The sequence below is a fragment of the Ranitomeya variabilis genome, chromosome 7 (genome assembly GCF_051348905.1).
Source record: "Ranitomeya variabilis isolate aRanVar5 chromosome 7, aRanVar5.hap1, whole genome shotgun sequence".
Taxonomy (NCBI): Eukaryota; Metazoa; Chordata; class Amphibia; order Anura; family Dendrobatidae; genus Ranitomeya; species Ranitomeya variabilis.
Window position 1 is genome coordinate 133,591,246 of NC_135238.1, and position 27,362 is coordinate 133,618,607.

Consider the following 27,362-nt stretch of genomic DNA (forward strand, 5'->3'; position numbering starts at 1 on the left):
ATTTTTACACTTTCTAATTTTTTTTTACTTTTTTACATAACCGATCTGTTGTTCTGCAATGCATTTACGCTGCAGGGCATTAGACCAGGATCTGACAGGCAGGGAGGAGGCGTCTCAGGTCCTGCTCTGAGCAGGCACTGACACGCCACCTTCCCTGAAGGACCCCGCTGCAATCTTGCTGCCAGAGGTCTCCATGGAGACCATCAGGACAACGCGATCACATCGCAGTGTCCTGATGGAAGCATGCAGGTAGCCCCCTCCCTGCTCAATGCCCCTCTATGTCGCTGTCACTACTGGTCATTTCTAGCTTGGTGTCAGCTGTCACATACATCTGACACCCGCGCCCGATCGCCGTGTCGCTCAGGCTGAGCGCTCGGTGCTCCATACTAGAATTGCTGTTTGCGGGGCAGTAATAGTGCAGCAAATGTCGGAAAGGGGTTAAGGGGGTGGTCGCAAACCAACATTGATTTTAATCCTAAATATCTGTCTAATGTAATAATCTAACAGTTTTACTAATTTGATTTAATTAAAAAGTCCCTTGTGTTCCCTCTCTACTCTTTCGAACTGCTTTATTTTTTTTACCTACTTCTAGTTTGATGACATTCCGTTTGAGAACCCCAGTGCATGCTGGGATATCATATGAGATGTCATCAGCACACAGAGGCTGTGGTCACTGTCGCAGCCTCTCTACCCACCCTGAAACGAAGCATCATCAGTGAAGTCTGTGATGTCTGCTGACCATGCGTCGGTTGTCATTTCTGATGTATTCTCAGTACAAGCTCCTTTGTTACAGTGTTTTATTACTTTCAATGCACAGTGACAGTGCTCTCCCCTACCGGCTATAATGAGAAGTGATGAGCCTGCAAAAGAGAACACTGTTAGTGCACATTGTAATGAGAGCAAGTAGTCAACCCAGAGAGCATCTATGCCACCAAAATAAATATCATTTTTAGGGAGCGGAGCTGGTCTCTAGTCTCCACTAATAGTGATTTCAACTCCCTTTTAGATATTCTTGCAGTCCCAAGCTTGTCAGTGTTCTGGAATACATTTAAACCTTCATATAAAGTAGGTACACACTTGTACCTATACTTGTACCTTCCTACTTAATTGTATGTACCTACAGAATTGTACTTACTTGTACCAACATCAAGAGATGATGAAACTACTCTTTTCTACCTCAAGCTGCTTTGACTCATCCTTGGGCTATGGTCTTTTTTATTAAGCCAAACCTCTTGCTAGAACTTTCTGCACACAATAATAAGAGAATGTCACAGCCTAGGAATCTATTTCTAGGGAGAACCACCAGTGGGTCAAATGCAAAATTATACCAATTAAGGTGAAAACAGAGGTGTATCTAGGGTTTCCGGCACCCGGGGCAAGAAGTCAGTTTGGCGCCCCCCCCCCCCACCAGAACATATGCGATTTGCACACTTAGTCATGTGCCCATGAGCCCCTCTCCCTAATGCTCTCAATTTTCAGTGAAAAACTGAGAGAAGCAGAGGAGAAGCTCGTTGTCACAGGACCACAAGTATGAAAATCGCATATGAGTGAAGTGTCCATGTGACGACTACTGGAATCTGCAGAGCTGAATCCTGACATTGCAGGCTTCTGAATTCTCACAACTAGTGTTGAGCGATACCGTCCGATACTTGAAAGTATCGGTATCGGAAAGTATTGGCCGATACCGGCAAAGTATCGGATCCAATCCGATACCGATACCCGATACCAATACAAGTCAATGGGACTCAAGTATCGGACGGTATCCCTGATGGTTCCCAGGGTCTGAAGGAGAGGAAACTCTCCTTCAGGCCCTGGGAACCATATTAATGTGTAAAAGAAAGAATTAAAATAAAAAATATTGCTATACTCACCTCTCCGACGCAGCCTGCACCTTACCGAGGGAAGCGGCAGCGTTCTTTGTTTAAAATTCGCGCGTTTACTTGGTTACGTGAAGTCCCGGCTGGTGATTGGTCGCGGCGGCCATGTTGCCGGGACGCGGACCAATCACAGCAAGCCGTGACGTAATTTCAGGTCCTGCAGGATTTTAAAATTACGTCCCGGCGTTGTGATTGGTTGCGCCGCAGTCACATGGGCGACGCAACCAATCACAAGCCGTGACGTCACGGGAGGCTGGACACGCGCGTATTTTAAAATGCGCGCTTGTCCAGCCTCCCGTGACGTCACGGCTTGTGATTGGTTGCATCGCGGTCAACCAATCACAAGCCGGGAGGCTGGACGCGCGCATTTTAAAATGCGCGCTTGTCCAGCCTCCCGTGACGTCCCGGCTTGTGATTGGTTGCATCGCGGTCAACCAATCACAAGCCGGGAGGCTGGACGCGCGCATTTTAAAATGCGCGCTTGTCCAGCCTCCCGTGACGTCCCGGCTTGTGATTGGTTGCATCGCGGTCAACCAATCACAAGCCGGGAGGCTGGACGCGCGCATTTTAAAATGTGCGCGTGTCCAGCCTCCCGTGACGTCACGGCTTGTGATTGGTCGCGGCGGGCATGTTGCCGGGACGCGGACCAATCACAGCAAGCCGTGACGTAATTTCAGGTCCTGCAGGATTTTAAAATTACGTTCCGGCGTTGTGATTGGTCCGCGTCCCGGCAACATGGCCGCCGCGACCAATCACAAGCCGGGACGTCACGGGAGGCTGGACACGCGCGCATTTTAAAATGTGCGCGTGTCCAGCCTCCCGTGACGTCCCGGCTTGTGATTGGTTACGTCGCCCATGTGACCACGACGCGCCCAATCACAACGCCGGAACGTAATTTTAAAATCCTGCAAGGACCTGAAATTACGTCACGGCTTGCTGTGATTGGTCCGCGTCCCGGCAACATGGCCGCCGCGACCAATCACAAGCCGGGACTTCACGTAACCAAGTAAACGCGCGAATTTTAAACAAACAACGCTGCCGGTTCCCTCGCTGAGGTCCGGGCTGCGTCGGAGAGGTGAGTATAGCAATATTTTTTATTTTAATTCTCTCTTTTACACATTATTACATTAATGTTGTTTCGATACCCGATACCCGATACCACAAAAGTATCGGATCTCGGTATCGGAATTCCGATACAGCAAGTATCGGCCGATACCCGATACTTGCAGTATCGGAATGCTCAACACTACTCACAACTAATGCACTGCACACTTTTAGGGTTCTCCCTGGCCGGTGACAGTCATGTCAGCACAAGCATGTGATTTGTATACCTCTGGCCACATTCCGATTAGACGTGCCCAGCCTCACTCAGTTCATTTTCATTGAGTGAGGCCACACATGTCTAGTCAGCACGTGACTGCATGTATGCAAATCGCGGGCATCAGAGAATCCTGACAGTGTGCAGGGCGCACTGTGAGAAGTCAGAAGTCTGCGGTCACAAAGAAAGACTGCAGACTCATTACAAACCTGGACATCCCCTTTAATTCTCCTAACATAAATAAAAACATGAGAGTTAGTCAGTATCACAGATAACATTTACATCCAGGTACCTGATAGATGATGTCGTCTCTCGAGCCATTCTCCTTTTCTTCATCTTGTCCAGACCCCATGATGAGTTTTCTCATCCATAGCCGTCTCTGCAGACTTCCATCTTCTCCACTCTTTTGCAGAAAATCTCCACATGACGCCCTTAAAGATGGAAGTGTCATTATAATGCTCCTGAATAAAAAATTGCCCCTCACTATATTGTGTGCACAAAATATGACCCCCACACTGTCCCTCTTATGGTACATACTCTTCACACTGACCTCCCCTTTCCATACCGGCCCCTATTTTCATACTGTCCTCTCACACTGTGTCCCCCCTATAGGGCCCAGTATTTATACTGTACTCTCTCATCACACTCCCGTTCCTTGGTATAATGTCACCTCCTGGCTGTGCCCTTACACTGTCCCCCCATGCTACGCATGCACACATCCAAACACCATCACTCCCCGTACTCTGTCCACATAAGTTTTTCATATCGCTACTCATACTGTGTCTGCATACACTCCCCCATTTGCTCCCCAAACTGTCTGCACCCATCCACCCATCCCCCATACTGTTACTGCCCCCCATCTCCCCCTTTGCTCTTCATTTTGTGTCCTCAAATCTCCCCCACACATTAAATCCCCCATCCCCATGACAAATCTCCTCCATACACATTCAATTCCCCATCTCCATTCCAATTCTCCCCACACACAATTAAATCCCCCCCCCATCTCCACTCACATTAAATCCCTTCCCCACAATAAATCCCCCCATCTCCACTCACATTAAATCCCTTCCCCACAATAAATCCCCCCATCTCCACTCATATTAAATCTCCCCCATCCAATAATAAATCCCCCCATCCCCACTCACATTAAATCTCCTCCCCACAATAAATCCCCCATCTCCACTCATAATAAATATCCCCCATCCAATAATAAATCCCACCATCCCCACTCACATTAAATCCAGCCCCTACCCCTGCACCTTTGGTGTCTTAAGCTCCACTGGAGCACTTACCACTGATCTGCGTCTCTGCCTCTGCTCTGCCTCTGCTGTGCAGCGTGGGCGAGTGACGTCAGCAGCGTGATCACATGACCTGATCACGCTGCTGGCGTCGCTCTGACCCGGCAGTCAGAGCTTTAATTGTACTCGCATCTCAGATGCAGTACAATTGAACACTGGGAGCCGGCGCGCTGCAGCTTCTCTGACAGTCGGCACAGAGAACAGCTAACTCCCAGTGCGGGGGGCGGCAGAATGCAGCCGCCGGGGGAGACACTGCGGACCGCCGCTTTAGGCGGCCCGACTGCACCCCCCTGCCGGCTGCGCCCGGGGCACATGCCCCAGCTGCCCCCTCCTAGATACGCCACTGGGTGAAAACCTAATTAATGCAGCTGTAAGGACCTATGCATACATTCAATTACAGTAATAAAACTAGTGGGCCAAGATGAGCCTGGTTTCACCCAGCCAAGTGTGACACATATAATCCTCTATAATGCTATTTGTAAAATATATTGCATAGACTGACTGAACATGAGACTGCACAATAGGGCTCATACTCATTTGTGCGAGAAACGGATGAGTGCAGTCCGATAAAAAATTGGATCGCACTCGGACCAATGTTATTCAATGGGTGGCAGCTCATCTGAGACTTTTTTCTCAGCTGAAATCGGACATAGAAAAAAATCGCAGCATGCTGCGATTTGCTGCGTATCTCGGATGAGACTCGCCAATGCAAGTCAAAGGGTGCGAGAAAAAAATCGCACAGCATACGGACCATCCGTATGCCATCCGTTTTTTACAGATACCTTACCATTCTGTGGCATAGAACACTGTAAATGGTCCTGTAAATTATTGTAGAAAAATAGTTGCAGAGAAAAAAGCACATTGCATACGCATGTCATACAGATGCTATGTGAGAAAAATCATATTGTACTCGCATGACACTCGCATGGCACTCGTCCGTTTTTTTTTGTCCAGATTACGGACCGTTTGTTTCCTGGCAAATGAGTATGAGCCCACAGACTGCATATGAGTCAGCAATGTGATGCAGCAGCAAAAAGGCAAACACAGTTCTAGGATCCACCCCCCCGAAGAAGGACAGAAGCAAAACGCGCGCTGGGGTTCCTCTTACACGTCCTTACTTGAGTTTGTTTTGACTAATGGCGTTCTGACTTTATCATCTTTATTGGTAATATTTGTGTGTCTCCCATTGATAATGATTTTACAGCAGCGATGGTATGTTAAGTTTTTGATATGGCAGTGATCCTTTATACTTCTTTGAGATTGGCTCCATACTCATTTTGCATTGCACTTGTCACTTTATATACTATAATTAGTCTTTATGAGTATTTGCACTTTTCACTGCCATATCACTGCTATTCCTATTATTTGATGGGCTTGTTTTTCAGTTTTTGTTGCTTCATTGATAGCGACATAACCTTGTGTTTTTGTAGTCTGATAATGCTTTTTTGATATATGTAACCAACCATTTTGGACATGGCACTTAGGTGTCACTATCTCTTAACCTTACCTTATGTACTATTTTTAGTGTTTTTAATGCATGTTATTTACAGTTTTCAATAAATATTCAACAACTTTTAATCTACTGCTCTGTGGTTCATATTTGTTTTTTTGGTTGATATAGTTCTAGGATGTATTAAGAGAGTCTAGGTCACGTGAAGTAATTATCCCCCTCTACTCCTTGGTCAGTCCTCATCTGGAATACTGTGTCCAGTTCTGGCCTACACATTTTAAAAAACACATTGAAAAACTGAAGTAAGTTCAGAGAATAGCAACCAGGATGGTGAGCAGACTGCAAAGTATGTCCTATGAGGAACAATTAAAGGATATGGGATTGTTTAGCTTGCAAAAAGAAGGCTAAGAGGAGACTTAATAGCTGTCTACAAATATCTGAAGGGATATCACCATTTAGAGGAATCATCCTTATTCTCATTTGCACACGGAAACACAAGAAGCAATGGAATTAAACTAAAAGGGAGAAGATACAGATTAAATATTAGGAAAAAAAATTTGACAGTGAGGGTGATCCATGAGTGGATCAGGCTGCCACGCGAGGTGGTGAGTTCTCTCTGCATGGAAGTCTTCAAACAGAGGCTAGACAGACATCTGTAAGATGGTTTAGTTAATCCTGTATTGAGCAAGGGGATGGACATGATGACCCTTCAGGTCCCTCCCAACTCTAACATTCTATGGTAGTATGATTGTAAGAAAGAATAGCTCTGATGGAGCATTGCTGTTATGGACCTGGTGGTTAGGTGCACCTGGAATGACCTGATGGTTAAACTAGAAAACAGGACAAGCTCTGGGAAGTGGGAACTCTGCTGACCGCAATCCTAATCCTATAACACACACACTAGAAATAGCTGTGGAGCGTACCTAACTCTCCCTAGACGCCTCTTCACAGCCTAAGACCTAACTACCCCTAAAGATAGGAAATAAAGCCTTACCTTGCCTCAGAGAAATTTCCCCAAAGGTAAAGGCAGCCCCCCACATATATTAACTGTGAGTTAAGAGGAAGTCACAAACACAGGGATGAAACAGGTTTCAGCAAAGGAGGTCAGACTTACTAAATAGACTGAGGATAGGAAAGGGATCTATGCGGTCAGCACAAAAAACTACAAAAAGCCACGCAGAGTGTGCAAAAAGACCCCCGCACTGACTCACGGTGTGGAGGTGCCACTCTGCGCCCCAGAGCTTCCAGCTAGCAAGGCAATATCATGTTAGCAAGCTGGACAGAACTTAGCAAGTACTAAGAAACATATTCAGTACACAATGAACAACAAATGAACTAGCAGGGACTTAGCTTCTGCTGGAGTAGACAGGTCATCAGAAAGATCCGAGAGAGATCTGAACCAGTACAGACACATTGACAGCTGGCATGGAGTAACAATCTGAGTGGAGTTAAATAGAGAAGCCAACCTAGCTGCAAATGAGGGCAGCTGAGGAAGCAACCTCAGAACCAGCAGTTCCACTCACAGCCACCAGAGGGAGTCCACGGACAGAACTCGCCGAAGTACCATTCATGACCACAGGAGAGAGTTCGAGAACGGAATTCACAACAGTACCCCCCCTTGAGGAGGGGTCACCGAACCCTCACCAGAGCCCCCAGGCCGATCAGGACGAGCCAAATGAAAGGCACGGACCAACTCGGCCGCATGGACATCGGAGGCAAAAACCCAGGAATTATCCTCCTGACCATAGCCCTTCCATTTGACCAGGTACTGAAGTTTCCGTCTCGAAATACGAGAATCCAAAATCTTCTCCACCACATACTCCAACTCCCCCTCGACCAACACCGGAGCAGGAGGGTCAACGGAGGGAACCATTGGCGCCACATATCTCCGCAACAACAACTTATGGAACACATTATGGATGGCAAAAGAAGCTGGAAGGGCCAAACGAAACGACACAGGATTGAGAATTTCAGAAATCTTATAAGGACCAATGAAACGAGGCTTGAACTTAGGAGAAGAGACCTTCATAGGGACATGACGAGACGACAACCAAACCAAATCCCCAACACGAAGTAGGGGACAAACACAGCGACGGCGGTTGGCGAAACGTTGAGCCTTCTCCTGGGACAATGTCAAATTGTCCACTACATGAGTCCAGATTTGCTGCAACCTGTCCACCACAGAATCCACACCAGGACAGTCCGAAGGCTCAACCTGCCCTGAAGAAAAACGAGGATGAAAACCAGAATTACAAAAAAAAGGCGAAACCAAAGTAGCCGAACTGGCCCGATTATTAAGGGCGAACTCAGCCAATGGCAAGAAGGTCACCCAATCATCCTGATCAGCAGAAACAAAGCATCTCAGATAGGTCTCCAAAGTCTGATTAGTTCGTTCGGTTTGGCCATTTGTCTGAGGATGGAAAGCCGAAGAGAAAGACAAATCAATGCCCATCTTAGCACAAAAGGACCGCCAAAACCTTGAAACGAACTGGGAACCTCTGTCCGACACGATGTTCTCCGGAATGCCATGCAAACGAACCACATGCTGGAAAAATAGTGGAACCAAATCAGAGGAGGAAGGTAATTTAGGCAAGGGTACCAAATGGACCATCTTAGAGAAGCGATCACAAACCACCCAGATGACCAACATCCTTTGAGAGACAGGGAGATCCGAAATAAAATCCATGGAAATATGCGTCCAAGGCCTTTTCGGGACTGGCAAGGGCAAAAGTAACCCACTGGCACGAGAACAGCAGGGCTTGGCCCGAGCACAAGTCCCACAGGACTGCACAAAAGAACGCACATCCCGTGACAAAGAAGGCCACCAAAAGGACCTAGCCACCAAATCTCTGGTACCAAAAATTCCAGGATGACCAGCCAACACCGAACAATGAACCTCAGAGATAACTCTACTAGTCCATCTATCAGGGACAAACAGTTTCTCTGCTGGACAACGGTCAGGTCTATCAGCCTGAAACTCCCGCAGCGCCCGCCGCAAATCAGGTGAGATGGCAGACAGAATTACCCCCTCTTTGAGAATACCAGCCGGCTCAGGAATTCCCGGGGAATCAGGCACAAAACTCCTTGAAAGGGCATCGGCCTTCACATTCTTAGAACCCGGAAGGTATGAAACCACAAAATTGAAACGGGAGAAAAACAGCGACCATCGAGACTGTCTAGGATTCAACCGCTTAGCAGACTCGAGATAAGTCAGATTCTTGTGATCCGTTAAGACCACTACGCGATGCTTGGCTCCCTCAAGCCAATGTCGCCACTCCTCGAACGCCCACTTCATAGCCAACAACTCCCGATTGCCAACATCATAATTACGCTCAGCAGGCGAAAACTTTCTAGAAAAGAAAGCACATGGCTTCATCACAGAGCCATCAGAACTTCTTTGAGACAAAACAGCCCCTGCTCCAATCTCAGAAGCATCAACCTCGACCTGAAAAGGGAGCGAAACATCTGGCTGACACAACACAGGGGCCGAAGAGAAACGACGTTTCAACTCCCGAAAAGCCTCAATGGCCACAGAGGACCAATTCACCACATCAGCACCTTTCTTGGTCAAATCAGTCAACGGTTTAACAACACTAGAAAAATTAGCGATGAAGCGACGGTAAAAATTAGCAAAGCCCAGGAATTTCTGAAGGCTCTTCACAGATGTAGGCTGAGTCCAATCATAAATGGCCTGAACTTTAACAGGATCCATCTCGATAGTAGAAGGGGAAAAAATGAAGCCCAAAAAGGAAATCTTCTGAACTCCGAAGAGACATTTAGACCCCTTCACAAACAAAGAATTAGCACGAAGGACCTGGAATACCATTCTGACCTGCTTCACATGAGACTCCCAATCATCCGAAAAGACCAAAATATCATCCAAATATACAATAATGAATCTATCCAAATACTTTCGGAAGATGTCATGCATAAAGGACTGAAACACAGATGGAGCATTAGAAAGCCCGAATGGCATCACCAGGTACTCAAAATGGCCCTCGGGCGTATTAAATGCTTTTTTCCATTCATCGCCCTGTTTAATACGCACAAGATTATACGCCCCTCGAAGATCTATCTTGGTAAACCAACTAGCCCCCTTAATCCGAGCAAACAAATCAGACAGTAGAGGCAAAGGGTACTGAAATTTGACCGTGATTTTTTTGAGAAGGCGGTAATCTATACAAGGTCTCAGAGAACCATCCTTCTTGGCCACAAAAAAGAACCCTGCTCCCAACGGTGACAACGACGGGCGAATATGCCCTTTCTCCAAGGACTCCTTTATATAACTCCGCATAGCGGCGTGCTCTGGCACAGATAAATTGAAAAGACGGCCCTTAGGAAATTTACTACCAGGAATCAAATTAATAGCACAATCACAATCCCTATGAGGAGGTAGGGCACTGGACTTGGGCTCATCAAATACATCTCGGTAATCCGACAAAAACTCAGGGACTTCAGAAGGAGTAGAAGGAGAAATTGACAACAACGGAATGTCACCATGTACCCCTTGACAACCTCAACTGGACACAGACATTGATTTCCAATCCAATACTGGATTATGGACCTGTAGCCATGGCAAACCCAACACGACCACATCATGCAAATTATGCAACACCAAAAAGCGAATATCTTCCTGATGTGCAGGAGCCATGCACATGGTCAACTGAGTCCAGTACTGAGGTTTATTCTTGGCCAAAGGCGTAGCATCAATTCCCCTTAATGGAATAGGATACTGCAAGGGCTCCAAGAAAAAACCACAGCGCCTGGCAAACTCCAAGTCCATCAAATTCAGGGCAGCGCCTGAGTCCACAAATGCCATAACATAGTAGGATGACAAAGAGCAAATCAGAGTAACGGACAAAAGAAATTTAGGCTGTACAGTACCAATGGTGACAGACCTAGTGAACCGCTTAGTGCGCTTAGGACAATCAGAGATAGCATGAGTGGAGTCACCACAGTAAAAACACAGCCCATTCTGACGTCTGTGTTCTTGCCATTCAGCTCTGGTTAAAGTCCTATCACATTGCATAGGCTCAGGCCTCTGCTCAGAGGATACCGCCAAATGGCGCACAACCTTGCGTTCACGCAAGCGCCGATCGATCTGAATCTGATTCATTCAGACCAGCAGGCGTGGGAAACCCCACCATAACATCCTTAAGGGCTTCAGAAAGACCTTTTCTGAAAATTGCTGCAAGGGCACACTCATTCCATTGAGTAAGCACAGACCATTTTCTAAACTTCTGGCAATATACCTCCGCTTCATCCTGACCCTGACACAGAGCCAGCAAGATTTTCTCTGCCTGATCCACAGAGTTAGGTTCGTCATACAGCAATCCAAGCGCCAGAAAAAACGCATCTACATTAAGCAATGCAGGATCTCCTGGTGCAAGGGAGAATGCCCAGTCTTGAGGGTCGCCACGTAACAAAGAAATAATGATTTTTACTTGCTGAATGGGGTCACCAGAGGAGCGGGGTTTCAAAGCAAGAAACAGTCTACAATTATTTTTGAAATTCAGAAATTTAGATCTATCTCCAGAAAACAAATCAGGAATTGGAATTCTAGGCTCTAACATAGGATTCTGAACTACATAATCTTGAATGTGTTGTACCCTTGCAGTGAGTTGATCAACACAAGAGGACAAACCTTGAATGTCCATATCTGCACCTGAGTCCTGAACCACCCAGAGGTTAAGGGGAAAAGAAAGACAAAACTCACTGCAGAGAAAAAAAAATGGTCTCAGAACTTTTCTTATCCCTCTATTGAGATGCATTAACACTTTGTGGGCCAGCTGTACTGTTATGGACCTGGTGGTTAGGTGCACCTGGAATGACCTGATGGTTTAGCTAGAAAACAGGACAAGCTCTGGGAAGTGGGAACTCTGCTGACCGCAATCCTAATCCTATAACACACACACTAGAAATAGCTGTGGAGCGTACCTAACTCTCCCTAGACGCCTCTTCACAGCCTAAGACCTAACTACCCCTAAAGATAGGAAATAAAGCCTTACCTTGCCTCAGAGAAATTTCCCCAAAGGTAAAGGCAGCCCCCCACATATATTAACTGTGAGTTAAGAGGAAGTCACAAACACAGGGATGAAACAGGTTTCAGCAAAGGAGGCCAGACTTACTAAATAGACTGAGGATAGGAAAGGGATCTATGCGGTCAGCACAAAAAACTACAAAAAGCCACGCAGAGTGTGCAAAAAGACCCCCGCACCGACTCACGATGTGGAGGTGCCACTCTGCGCCCCAGAGCTTCCAGCTAGCAAGGCAATATCATGTTAGCAAGCTGGACAGAACTTAGCAAGTACTAAGAAACATATTCAGTACACAATGAACAACAAATGAACTAGCAGGGACTTAGCTTCTGCTGGAGTAGACAGGTCATCAGAAAGATCCGAGAGAGATCTGAACCAGTACAGACACATTGACAGCTGGCATGGAGTAACAATCTGAGTGGAGTTAAATAGAGAAGCCAACCTAGCTGCAAACGAGGGCAGCTGAGGAAGCAACCTCAGAACCAGCAGTTCCACTCACAGCCACCAGAGGGAGTCCACGGACAGAACTCGCCGAAGTACCATTCATGACCACAGGAGGGAGTTCGAGAACGGAATTCTCAACACATTGCATACATTTTATCTTTTAGATTTGCTATAAATCCAACTGAAATTAAAACCTTTGTAGTAAATGATAGGTATACAGAGCTACTGTATGGCCCATAATAGTCTATAGATGGAATATTATAAATCTATGAAATTTCAGACCTGTATTTCACTTGCATGCAGTTAAATATGTTGCCAAAAAAAATACAGTGGCCAGAATTTTCTAGGTTGTAAAATTTAGAGAGAATCACAAATGGTAATGTTGCGGTCATGGCTGGGCTGAGCAGACAATTACGCCCAGCCATGATGCACGTGGATTTGTGGACCCACTGTGCCATAGAACTGGGCCTACCTAGGAAGAGGCATAACTAAGCGGAAACCTTGGTGTTCACTGGAGCCTGTAGTTGTGAGGTAAAGTTTGTACGGCAGGTAGCTGCCAGGTACCACTCCTGGGCAGAACCCTGTACTGCAGCTGGTGACCCCACGGGTCAGGTACGCTGACACTATTTTAGGTCTTAGTTCAGACATGCCAGTTTAGGATTCAGGATCAGGGTTAGGCCACTCATGGACCGGGGAATAATATTTATGCACTGCCCTCACTAGGACCAGGGGACTTCGGGAACTGGACTGGCCTCTCCAGGACCAGGGGACAATGTTCAGACACTGGCCGCTCCAGGACCAAGGGACAAGGCTCATGCCCTGGCCTCTCCAAGATCAGAGGAGGAGGTTCAGGCTCTGGCTGCCCTGGGACTGGGGGATGAGGATACAGGACTGACCACACCGGGACCAGGGGACCTCACAACTCACTAGCAGTACACCTTACTAACTAATGATACATTACATTACTTGGTGACTCCCTAGGGGAATGGGAGTCTTTTATATAGCATGACACTGGGTACCACACCATTTGACTGGGGCGGTGAGTGAGCGGTCATCCCTGCATGGAAGGACTGGCTGCTCCAGGAGCAGGGGACAATGTTCAGGCACTGGCCGCTCCAGGACCAAGGGACAAGATTCATGCCCTGGCCATTCCGGCACCAGTGGGCATGATTCAGGCACTGTAAGCTCCAGGACCAGGGGACGAGGGTCAGGAGCTTGCTGCTCCAGGGCCAAGGGATGAGGTTGAGGCACTGACTGCTTCAGGACCAGGGGATGAGGTTCAGGCATTGGTCACTTTGGCACCAGGGGATGAGGTTCAGGCACTGGTCGCTCCAGAACCAGGGGACGAGGTTCAGGCTCTGGCCACCCTGGAACCATTGGATGAGGATACAGGACTGGCCACATCGGGACCAGGGGACCTCACAACTCAATAGCAGTACACCTTACTAACTAATGATACATTACATTATTTGGTGACTCCCTAGGGGAGTGGGAGTTTTATATAGCATGACACCGGGTAACACACCACGGGACTGGGGCAGTGAGTTAGCGGTCATCCCTGCATGGATGGACTGGCTGCTCCAGGAGCAGGGGACAATGTTCAGGCACCAGGACCAAGGGACAAGGTTCATGCCCTGGCTGCTCCAGGACCAGCGGGCATGATTCAGGCACTGTCAGCTCCAGGACCAGGGGACGAGGGTCAGGAACTGGTCACTTTGGCACCATGGGTTGAGGATACTGGACTGGCCACGCCGGGAACAGGAGACCACGCAACTCACTAGCAGTATACCTTACTAGCTAATGATACATTACATTACTTGGTTACTCTCTAGGGGAGGGGGAGTCTTTTATATAGCATGACACCGGGTACCATGCTGGGGCAGTGGCGGGAGCAAGCCGTCATATTTCTTTGGAGACACCAGCACACAGCGACTCACTGACTAGCAGACCAGGTGGAAAAGATGGTGATACTGCTGGGTGACCTGGATGTATGGGAACCAGATACCTCTTGTGACTTGGCTGTCCCCAACAAAGCACCATGTGGGGTCTTCAGACTAGAACAGGCACCTGAGTTCTCAACTGTGGATGACCAAAGATAATGCCAGACAGCAAATGGAAGGTGAACTTCTCCTTGTATAATGCAGACATGACTTGTCTGCTTCTGATTTGGGCTTGTCTTTCACCTGACAACACCCTCACTAGATCTTAGAGTTGTTGGACTGGAGTCTGACACCGATTCTTCATGACTTGTAGCACAAACTTTCTAGCTGAACCAAAGCCTCCACTTGACAAAGATACAGTCACAGCCATCTATTGAAAGGCAAAACTCCCGCCAAGAGCAAATTCTCCTACTGGCCACAGGTTTTGGAGTTTAAGCTTCACTGGACAATGATCGGCAGGATGTTCCACACATCTGCAGTGGTACCACAATCCTATCTCATGACTGCATTCCAGCTTCTGCTTAGCCTGAAAAACACAGTCAGCATTCACAGATTCTGCATGGGTAGCTGCCTCAACAGGCTGGCGAATGTGTGGCCTTTGACAGGACGTAACAGTTTCCTCACATGCGTCACTCGTCTGCACTGCTCCTGGGAACTCGGAACTGGGACGTTTTTCAGGAGATCCTGGGTTCGGCTAGTAGAAGACCTTTCGGAAAGCCAGCAGGAAGGCCTACAGGTCTGAGATGATAGGAGCCCCATTCTCTCATAGGGTAGTGAGCCATGCCAGAGCATCTTCTGTTTGGTAGGACATTTGGAATCCCACTTTGGCCCAATCTGAAGAAAACTGCTGGCTGAAAACTTCATAGTGCTGTATGCACTGCTCCAGCAATCCATAAAACTGCTCAGATCCCCATAGTACCGAGGTGGATCAGACAGAACAGATTCCATTATGGGAGTGCAAGTCTCAGGTTGTACAGACATCAGGGCTTCCAATCAGGCATCTAGGCATCTAGTGTCATCTGGTGATTCAAAAAATTTTCCTAGGTCTTTCGTGGGTTGCATAGCTGCCGACACAGCTCAGAGCACACAGATACTGGGGACCAGTAGGGCTTATGACCAAGTAAACTGTTGCAGTTATGGCTGGACCAAGCAGACTATTATGTGCAGCAATGGCATGCGTGAATTTGTGGATGCACTGTACCACAGGATCAGGCCTACCCAGGAACTTGTGTAACTAAGCCGCAACTTTGGTGTTCATTGGAGCCTCTAGTGTTGTTGTCAGGCTTGTGTGGCAGATAGCTGTCAGGTACCACTTGTGGGCAGAACCCAAAACTACAGCTGCTGACCCCACGGGTCAGGTATGCTGACACTACTTTAGGGCTTAGATCAGACACACTGGTCTAGGATTCAGGATCAGGGTTATGCCACTCATGGTTCAGGGAATAGTGTTCATGCACTGGCTGCACTGGGACCAGAAGTCTTCGGCAATAGTACTGTCTGCTCTGGGACCAGGGGACAAGGTTCAGCCACTGACTGCTCCAGGACCATGGGACAAGGATACAGGATAGGCCACAATGGGATGAGGGGACTATGGACACAGGTTTGGCCACACCGGGACCATGGTATAACGTTCAAGCGCTAGCCACACCAGGACCAGAGGACCTCACAACTCACTAGCAGTACACCTTACTAACTACTGATTCACTACATTGCTTGGTGACTCCTTAAGGAGAGGGAGTCTTTTATACTGCATTACTCCCATGCAATTGGCTGGGAGCCATCTTGCAGGTGTGCTATTTATGCTTAATGCCACTCAGCAACAAGCTGAAAGCATTTAACAAAATGTGCGTGCTGCCCCTTTAAGAATGGGAAAGCACGTGCATGCGTATACTAGGCACACTGCCAGACTGTGGACAGACAATGGAGTGACAGGGAAGCAGAAGGAAACCGAGGACCATGCCGCGGGGTTGGGGCGTGAGTAAGCCGGCTTCCCTACATGGAGTTGTAAGGGGACACCATGCAAAGGTCCCAGCAGCAGTGCTACAGGTAAAATACATAAAAATGTGCATTCTGATAAGGTTTTCTTTTAGTCTCCTAGAGGTGCCCTTCTTAACTGCAACACTATCATCTATTAGTGACCTCATCCATAGTGTTATTTAGCTGAGAACAGATAGATGTAAAATTTCAGCAGTCAGATACTCATTCAGCACAAAACATTTGCAGAAATTCTTCATGAACTTTTTGACTCATTAAGCACTTCCAATCTGCCCAAAGACTTTCAAGTTACAGTGGAAATTGGCAATATAAAGAATTATTATTTATTATTATTTATATAGCACCATTGATTCCATGGTGCTGTACATGAGAAGGGGTTACATACAAATTACAGATATCACTTACAGTAAGCAAACTAACAATGACAGACTGATACAGAGGGGAGAAGACCCTGCCCTTGCGGGCTTACATACTACAGGATGGTGGGGAAGGAGACAATATGTTGAGGGTTGCAGCTGCTCTGGTGTTGGTGAGGCGGTAGCTCCGGTAGTGATGAGGAGGCAGCGAGGTCAGTGCAGGCTGTAAGCTTTCCTGAAGAGGTGGGTTTTCAGGTTCAGTCTGAAGGATCCGAATGTGGTTGATAGTCGGACGTGATGGGGCAAATAATTCCAGAGGATAGGGGATATTCGGGAGAAGTCTTGGAGGCGGTTGGGTGAGGAGCGAATAAGTGTGGAGGAGAGAAGGAGGTCTTGGGAGGACCGGAGATTACGTGAGGGAAGATATCGGGAGATTACTTCAGAGATATATGGAGGAGGCAGGTTATGGATGGCTTTATAGGTCAGTATTAGTCATTTGAACTGGATACACTGAGAAAATGGGATCCGGTGAAGAGATTTGCAGAGGGGAGAAGCATAGGAGTAGCGAGGAGAGAGATGAATTAGTCGGGCAGCATAGTTAAAGATGGACTGGAGAGGTTTAATGGTGTTAGCAGGGAGGCCACAGAAAAGGATGTTGCAGTATTCGAGGCGGGAGATGATGAGGGCATGAACAAGGATTTTAGTAGATTGATGGTTGAGGAAAGGATGTATTCTGGAGATATTTTTGAGCTGGAGGCGACAGGAGGTGGAAAGAGCTTGGAAGTGCCGTTTGAAGGACAGGGCAGAGTCAAGGGTTACTCCGAGGCAGCGGACTTCCGGTACGGGGGAGAGCGTGATGTCGTTAATTGCAATAAATAGGTCAGGTAAGGAAGATCTATGAGATGGAGGAAAGATGATGAGTTCAGATTTGTCCACATTGAGTTTGAGGAAGCGAGAGGAGAAGAAGGAGGATATGGCTGATAGACACTCTGGGATTCTGGACAGCAGAGAGGTGACGTCTGGGCCAGAGAGGTAGATCTGAGTGTCATCTGCATAAAGGTGGTACTGGAATCCATGAGACTTTATGAGTTGTCCCGGGCCAATTGTATAGATTGAGAAGAGTAAGGGTCCTAGAACAGAGCCTTGGGGGACTCAAACAGAGAGAGGGTGGGATGAGGAGGTAGTGTGGGAGTGGGAGACGCTGTATGTGCGGTTGGAAAGGTATGAGGAGATCCAGGATAGGGTGAGGTCTTTGATGCTAAAGGAGGAGAGGGGTCACCTGTTTCAAAAGCAGAGGACAGGTCTAGAAGGAGGAGTACAGAGTATTGTCCATTAGCTTTGGCTGTAGGTAGATCGTTAGTAATTTTGGTCAGGGCTGTCTCAGTTGAGAAAAAAGAATGTACTGATATGTTAAAATGAGTCTCTTCTCCCCCAAAAAATGTTTTAAGGCTTAATACCGAGTAGTGTGGTGTGAGAAAAAAAATAAAGCACAAATAAATGAAAAAGTAAAAAGACTGAAAGTCTAAATTAAAAAAATATATAGATCCAATTTATGATCATTTCTATAGAAATGGGAACATAATTTTAGCATCCTTTTTGGTTCTAAAAACATATAATATAGCTATAATTTATTTTACTTTTCATGTTTCTGCAATATTAGCCAAAAATATATACAATGTAAATTACATGCATGAAAAAGCCCAAAAGTGCACCTGGTCTGGAAGAGTGAAAATTTCCCAGACCAGAACTGGTTAAGCATACCCCCTTTCAATAAATCCTACAGTATATGTCGAACCAACATATTACAGCATATCAATGCCTGCGTCGTGTAATATATATTTTAAACATCCATCTTTCAAATTGTCTATAAATAAATCATCTTATATGCCAAAAAATGAAGAACTAAAAAGTATTCAGTCTGTTTGTTTTCTGGCAACAGTTCATAATGTCCTCCAAGGGGTTAAAAGAAACAATCATTAAAAATGATGTTTGCATATAGAAGACTGCAGTTAGTTTACACACCTGGCTGGGCAATGGTAAAAAATCAGCCATACTAACCTTGAATCCCTTTGGGAAAGGGAGCAGCCAAGGTCATTGTTGCTCACCTATGAATTATTTACTTCCTCTCAGCATATCTGTAATGTGGATTCTTTGCTAAGTGACAGTAGTCTGGCTGCATTTGCTGTGTATGTTTTTAAGATAACTTGGCAGGCTCCCCAGCTCTGCTGATCTGCTCCGTTATTATGGAGGTCACCTGACCTTCCACGTCAAAAGAGAGATGACAGCAGGAGGGTTCCAGATTTCTTTGAGAGGGAACCAAGATGGCTGTTTCCTGGCCAGAATCCATATAGTTTGTGCCAGATTTTTTTCTACTGAATTTCAAAGTTGTCCTTGTGGTTTCTAGAGCTGCTGCAGTGTTTGGCACTAAAGCACTAAAATAAGTGAAAATTAATAAACCTCCTCGCTCAAGAGATTATGGAACAGAGAAAACACTTCAGCTTTAAACTAGTTCACTGAAATATTCATTTCTGTAAGTAATGAAAATGTGTTTAGCATCTACTACAAAAGCAGTATATGAAATGAGATCAACAAGGTACATTAGATGGAAAAAGGACAGCATTTCTACCAATATTTGATTTTTCATATATAGTATCTCACAAAAGTGAGTACACCTCTCACGTTTTTGTAAATACTCTGCTCAAAAAAATAAAGGGAACACTTAAATAACAGAATATAACTCCATAACTCCAAGTAAATCGAACTTCTGTGAAATCAAACTGTCCACTTAGGAAGCAGCACTGTTTGACAATCAATTTCACATGCTGTTGTGCAAATGGAATAGACAACAGATGGAATTATTGGCAATTATCAAGACACACTCAATAAAGGAGTGGTTCTGCAGGTGGGTACCACAGACCACATCTCAGTACCAATGCTTTCTGGCTGATGTTTTGGTCACTTTTGAATGTTGGTTGTGCTTTCACACTCGTGGTAGCATGAGATGGACTCTACAACCCACACAAGTGGCTCAGGTAGTGCAGCTCATCCAGGATGGCACATCAATGCGACCTGTTTCAAGAAGGTTTGCTGTGTCTGTCATTGTAGTGTCCAGAAGCTGTAAGTGCTACCAGGAGACAGGCCAGTACACCAGGAGATGTAGAGGGGCCGTAGGAGGGCAACAACCCAGCAGCAGGACCGCTACCTCAGCCTTTGCGCAAGGAGGAACAGGAGGATCACTGCCAGAGCCTTGTAAAATGACCTCCAGCAGGCCACAAATATGCATGTGTCTGTAGAAACAGTTAGAAACTGACTCCATGAGGATAGTCTGAGTGCCCAACATCCACAGATGGGGGTTGTGCTCACAGCCCAACATCGTGCGGGATGCTTGGCAATTGCCACAGAACACCAGGAATGGCATATTCGCCACTGGCGCCCTGTGCTCTTCACAGATGAAAACAGGTTCACACTGAGCACATGTGACAGATGTGACAGAGTCTGGAGATGCCGAGGAGAGTGATCTGCTGCCTGCAGCATCATTCAGCATGACCAGTTTGGCAGTGAGTCAGAAATGGTGTGGGGTGGCATTTCTATGAAGGGCTGCACAGCCCTCCATGTGCTCGCCAGAGGTAGCCTGACTGCCATTAGGTACTGAGATGAGATCCTCAGACCCCTTGTAAGACCATATGCTGGTGCGGTTGGCCCTGGGTTCCTCCTAATGCAGGACAATGCCAGACCTCATGTGGCTGGAGTGTGTCAGCAGTTCCTACAAGCCTAGAAGATGAAGGCATTGAAGCTATGGACTGGCCCGCCCGTTTCCCAGACCTGCATCCGATTGAACACATCTGGGACATCCTGTCTCACATCATCCACCAACAGACTGTCCAGGGGTTGGCGGATGCTTTTGTTCAGGTCTGGGAGGAGATCCCTCAGGAGACCATCCACCACCTCATCAGGAGCATGCGCAGGCATTGTAGGGAGATCATACAGGCACATGGAGGCAACAAACACTTCTGAGCATCATTTCCTTGTTTAGAGGCATTTCTACTGAAGTAGGATCAGCCTGTAACTTCATTTTCCACTTTTATTTTGAGCATCATTCCAACTCCAGACCTCCGTGTTATATTAGTTGTGATTTACGTTGATAATTTTTAGGTTTTATTGTTCTCAACACATTCCACTATCTAATGAATAAAGATTTACAACTGGAATATTTCATTCAGTGATATCTAGGATGTGGGATTTTAGTGTTCCCTTTATTTTTTTGAGCAGTGTATTTTATTATATTTTTTCATACGACAACACAGTAGATATGACACTCTGATACAATATAAAGTAGCCAGTGTACAGCTTATGTAACAGTGTACATTTGGTGTTCCCTCTAAATAACTCAACACACAGCCATTCACCACCTTTGGTTTTTCCATTTTTGAGTTAAAATTTTTTGCTCCCCTTTTTCCCAGAGCCAGAACTTTTTTAAGTTTACGTCAATATGATGTGAGTGCTTGTTTTTTGCGACACGAGTTGCACTTTTGAAAGACACCATTGGTTTTGCCATATAGCGTACTGTAAAACCAGAAAAAAAAAAATAAAAGTGCGGTGAAATTGCAAAAAAAGTGCAATTCCACTATTGTTTTTGTTTTGCTATTTTACCATGTTCGCTAAATGCTAAAACTGATCTGCCAGTATGATTCTCCAGGTCTTTATGAATTTGTAGATACCAAACATGTATAGGTTCTTTTTTATTTAAGTGGGAAAAAAATGCAAACTTTCTTAAAAAAAAAAGGAAGAAAAAAAATCACCATTTTTTGAGACCCACAGCGTCTCAACTTTTCGTGATTTGGTGCTGGGTGAGGGCTTATTTTTTGTGTGGCAAGCTGTCATTTAAATTTATGGTATTTTGGTGTAGATATGATCTTCTAATCACCTGTTATTGCATTTTAATGGAATGTTGTGGCAATCAAAAAAACATTATTCTGGCATTTTGAAGTTTTTTTTCTAGTTACGCTGTTTACCAACCAGATTAAGTCTTTTTATATAATGATAGATCGGGTGATTCTGAACGTGGCAATACCAAATATGTGTATTTTTTTCTTGATTGTTCTATTTTGAATGGGACGAATGGTGGTGATTTGAACTTTCATATTTCTAATATTTAAAAAAACAAACATTTTTTTCACTTTTTACTTTCTTCAATAGTCTCCATGGGAGACCAGAAGCTGCGATCTTCAGATCGCTTGTGCTGCACAGAGCAAGGCTTCAGCCCTGCTCTATGTAGCTAAAATGCTCCCTTGCTATGAGTGCTGACCGCTCAGCGGTGTTTATAGCTATCTGGCAATGACAACCAACAACCACAGGGGTCTGCTGCAGACCTCAGGTTGTCATGCCAACCCATCGGCGACCCGCGGTCATGTGACACAGGCCTCGATTGATGGGATTAGTGAAGCGCATCTGGCGCTAGCATGTTAAATGCCTCTGTCAGAGATTGACAGTGCAAATTGCCTCTTCTGAGAAAAAGAGGACTTAACTCTATAGCGCCACCTGTTGGAAGTAGCGATCCTACAAGTCACAATCAACCCTCTAACGAGTCGTGCAATATGACTTAGGATAAAAGCCAAATCAGTATCTCAATTCGCAGACACGGTGTTTCGGGCTGTTGGCCCTCGTCAGTGCGAAGCATGAGAACTTATTTGGCTAGGTGAGAGGCTCTGGACTGGGGTCTAAGGGGTATCATTTCTCCTTATGGAGAGTGACATACCATCTCTGGCTTGTCAAGGTAAGGAGGACTCGTTAGAGGGTTGATTGTGACTTGTAGGATCGCTACTTCCAACAGGTAGCGCTATAGAGTTAAGTCCTCTTTTTCTCAGAAGAGGCAATTTGCATATTTAATTTCCCAGAGGAGCATTGTACGGCAAATAAGCCTCCTTACCTTGACAAGGTAAGCAGCAACAGGAGGTGCTAATGCAGTAAATGGAACTCCTCACAGAGGTGGGTCGTGGGAGGCCGACAGTATCCTCTCCAACTCCTGGTAAAGGCTCAAACGAGGTGGTGGAAAAACTGGATTTGGTTAATTGCAAAATACACCAGCCGGGTCGAAGGAAGCTAGGAAACTCCTTGCCTTGGGACCCATCCCTGAACCAGGACCTATTCTCAGAGTTGCCAGGGCATACACAGGTGGTGGAGCATGACATGTTAACAGTGCCACATGTAAGGGTGAACCTTAAGCCCTATAGGATTCCCGAAGCATGCCGGGGAGATAATATCAAAGAAGGCTAAGAGAATGCTAGACCTCGGTGTGATAGAGGAGTCTAAAAGAGGATGGTCGAGTTCCATCGTCCTCTTGCCAAAGCCCAATGGCGTGTGGTGGTTTTGTAATGACTTTTGCAGGCTGAACGAGGTGTCCAGTTTTGATGGATATCCGATGCCAAGTGTGGACAAACTTATTGAGGAACTTGGGCCTGCTAGGTACATTACAACCCTCAACCTGATCAAGGTATACTGGCAGATCTCCATGTCCCAGAGTGCCAAGGAGAAGACAGCCTTCTTGATGCCTGATGGGTGTTTCCAGTACATCAGAATGCCCTTTGGACTGCAGGGGTTCCCAGCTACCTTTCAGAAGGCGATGGATCGGATCTTGGCTCCACATAAGAATTATGCCGCAGCCTACCTTGATGACATTGTCATCTTCAGCCCTGACTGGAGTAGTCATCAACCAAAGGTACAAGTGAACTTGGATGCGTTCAGAAAAGCTGAGTTCACCGTAAATCAAAAAAGCGTGCTATAGGGAAGCAAGGGGCCAAGTACTTAGGCTACGTCGCCAGGAGAGGCAAAATCAAGCCACAGGTAAGCAAGACCGAGGCAGCCGAGTGAGTCAACCCCTCACAATATACAGCTCTGGCAAAAATTAAGAGACAACCACATCAAAACACTGTCATGGGCATGCCAAGACTCATTGAAGCTGTTTTTAAAAATCATGGTTATTCCACAACATATTGATTTCTGAACTCTTCCTGAGTTAAAACATTAGTATTTTTGTTTCTAAATGATTACGAACTTTATTTCTTTGCATTATTTGAGGTCTGATAGCACTGTTTTTTTTTTGGGGGGGGTTTAAGTTTGTCCATTTTTTTTCGTCAGAAAAAACAAACAAATTGTATTGCTTGGAAATTCGGAGACATGTTGTCAGAAGTTTTTAGACTAGAAGAACAATTTACATTTTAGTCAAAAATATACCTATAAAGAGAAAAATCAGACAAACTGAACATTGTGCTGTGGTCTCTTAATTTTTGCCAGAGCTGTATATACAGTTGTGCCCAAACATTTACATACCCCGGCAGATTTTTTGCTTTCTTGGCCTCATTTCAGAGAATATGAATGATAACAACAAAACTTTTTCTGCACTCACGGTTAATGGTTAGGTGAAACCATTTATTGTCAATCTACTGTGTTTTCTCTTTTTAAATCATAATGAAAACCCAAAACATCCAAATGACCCAGATCAAAAGTTCACATACTGTTAGGGCTGGCGGATAATAATAATCTTTCTTTTTTATATAGCGGTAACATATTCCGCAGCACTTTACAGGTTGCACGCATTATTGTCGCTGTCCCCGTTGGGACTCACAATCTAAACTCCCTATCAGTATGTCCTTGGAATGTGGGAGGAAACCCACGCAAACATGGAGAGAACATACAAACTCTATGCAGATGTTGTCCTTAGTGGGGCTTGAACCCAGGACTCCAGCGCTGCTGTGCTATCCACTGCGCCACCGTGCTGCCTCACTGGAGGAGTCGGTATTCTAGGGGCTTATTTCAGCTGGGGCCCTGAATCCATACACACAATCTCCTCACCGGAGGTGCCGGTATTCTAGGGGCTTATTTCAGCCGGGTCCCTGAACACATACAAACGTAACCACACTGGTGCAAAGCACATAACTTAGATTTGATACTAGCGCATGGCCGTGCGGCCATGCAAACCTTTTATAGCTGCAGCAAGTACAGGACCTTCCTAGAAGGACCAATGAGAGGCTGCCACAGAGCCTGAGCAACTTCAGGACCTTCCTGGAGAACCAATGGGTTTTGCTGCAGTATCTAAGCATGTGACCCTCGATCTCCAATAAGAGATCTTACCCTGGGCATGCTCAGAAGGGAAAAAGCAGGACTTAGTCCCAAAAGCGTCTGCTCGCCGCTGCCCAGCACTGGCTTCAATGGCAGAAGCTGGAAAAGCAGCAGTAACCCTTTGCACAGAGTCAGACTGAGCGAGAAGCTGGGACGACATCTCCACTGAGCAGGCTCCACTGCGGCAGGAGAAAAATGGGAGACCGCAGCGGAGGTGGCCCAAGATTTCCCCTGTGCAGAGGCAGGAACAAGACCCCTAACACATACCCTGGTGATTTTGGCCTGATAACATGCACAGAAATTGACACAAATGAGTTTGAATGGCTACTATAGGTAACATCCTCCTCACCTGTGACCTGTTTGCCTGTAATAGGTGTGTGTGCATAAAAGCTGAGTGAGTATCTGGGATCCAGACAGACTCTTGCATCTATCATTCAGTCACTGACATTTCTGGATTGCTAGTCATGGGGAAAGCAAAAGAGTTGTCTATGGAAAAAGATAATTGAACTGTATAAAACAGTAAAGGGATACAAAAAAACTCCAAGGAATTGATAATGCCAATCAGCAGTGTTCAAACTGTGATTAACAAATGGAAAATCAGGGGCGCTGTAAAAACAAAACCACAGTCAGGTAGACCAACAAGAATGTCTTTTGCAACTGCCAGGAAAATTGTTTGGGATGCAATCAAAAACCCAGAAATAGCATCAGCTAAAATACTGGACTCTCTGAAAACTAGCAGTGTGTTTCAAGATGCACAATAAGAAGGCACTTTAAGAAAAATGAGCTGCATGGTCGAGTCACCAGAAGAAAGCCATTACTGTGCAAATGCCACAAAGTATCTTGCCTACAATACGCAATACAGCACAAAGACAATCCTCAAAACTTCTGGAACAAGGTAATTTAGAGTGACGAGACCAAAATGTAACTTTTTGGTCACAACCATAAACATTACATTTGGAGAGAGGTCAGCAAGGCCTATGATGAAAGGAACACCATTCTGTTATGGTTTCCAATGGCAAGGAAACATCAGAAGCATAGAATAAACGGACAAGCTCTCGGGTGATGGAAACTAGAGCTGACCACGATGCTAAACCTACACACCACACTAGAAGTAGCCAGGGGGCATTCCTGCGTTGTCTCTAGATGCCGCACGCCAGCCGGAGAGCTAACTACCCCTGGTAGAAGAAAACACAGTCCTGGCTTGCCTCCAGAGAATGTCCCCACAGGAGATAGCAGCCCCCCACATATAATAACGGTGAGAGCAGATGAAAAGACACACGTAGTATGAAAGCAGATTTAGCACAGAGAGGCCCGCTAACTAAATAGCAGAAAGATACAACAGAGGACTTCGCGGTCAGCTGCAAAACCCTTCAAAACACCATCCTGAAATTACCTTAACTCATGTGACAACTCATGACACCGGAGTGGTAATTTCAGCCCAACAAGAGCTTCCAGCTGCAGAGATTCACATAAGTGCAAACTGGACAAACATACAAAAAATAGACTTAAGGACTAAAGTGTCCAACTTAGCTGAGCAGAAAACTGGGAGCAGGAACATGCAACAGAATCACTCTGGATACATTGATGGCCAGCATTAGAATGACTGAGGAGCAAGGTTAAATAGGATACTCCCACATCCTGATAGGAACAGGTGAACTGAGAAGGCAAAGCTTGCAGGACACCAGTACCACAAGAGACCACCGGGGGAGCCCACGAATCGAATCACAACAGTACCCCCCCCTTAAGGAGGGGGCACCGAACCCTCACAAGAACCACCAGGGCGATCTGGATGAGCCCTATGAAAGGCACGGACCAAATCAGAAGCATGAACATCAGAAGCTGTAACCCAAGAATTATCCTCTTGACCGTAGCCCTTCCATTTCACCAGATATTGAAGTCTCCGTCTGGAAACACGGGAGTCCAAGATTTTCTCCACCACGTACTCCAATTCACCCTCAACCAGCACAGGAGCAGGAGGCTCAACAGAAGGCACAAGTGGTACCTCATACCTCCGCAATAATGACCGATGGAAGACATTATGGATAGCAAAGGATGCTGGGAGGTCCAAACGAAAAGACACAGGGTTAAGAATTTCCAAAATCTTATAAGGACCGATGAACCGAGGCTTAAACTTAGGAGAAGAGACCCTCATAGGGACAAAACGGGAGGACAACCACACCAAGTCCCCAACACGAAGACGAGGACCAACACGATGATGGCGATTAGCAAAACGTTGAGTCCTCTCCTGGGACAACTCCAAATTGTCCACCACCTGCCCCCAAATACGATGCAACCTATCCACCATGGTATCCACTCAAGGACAATCCGAAGACTCCACCTGACCAGATGAAAAACGAGGATGGAACCCTGAATTGCAAAAGAAAGGGGAGACCAAAGTGGCAGAACTGGCCCGATTATTAAGGGCAAACTCAGCCAACAGCAAAAAGGAGACCCAGTCATCCTGATCAGCAGACACGAAACACCTCAAATAAGTCTCCAAGGTCTGATTAGTACGTTCCGTCTGGCCATTT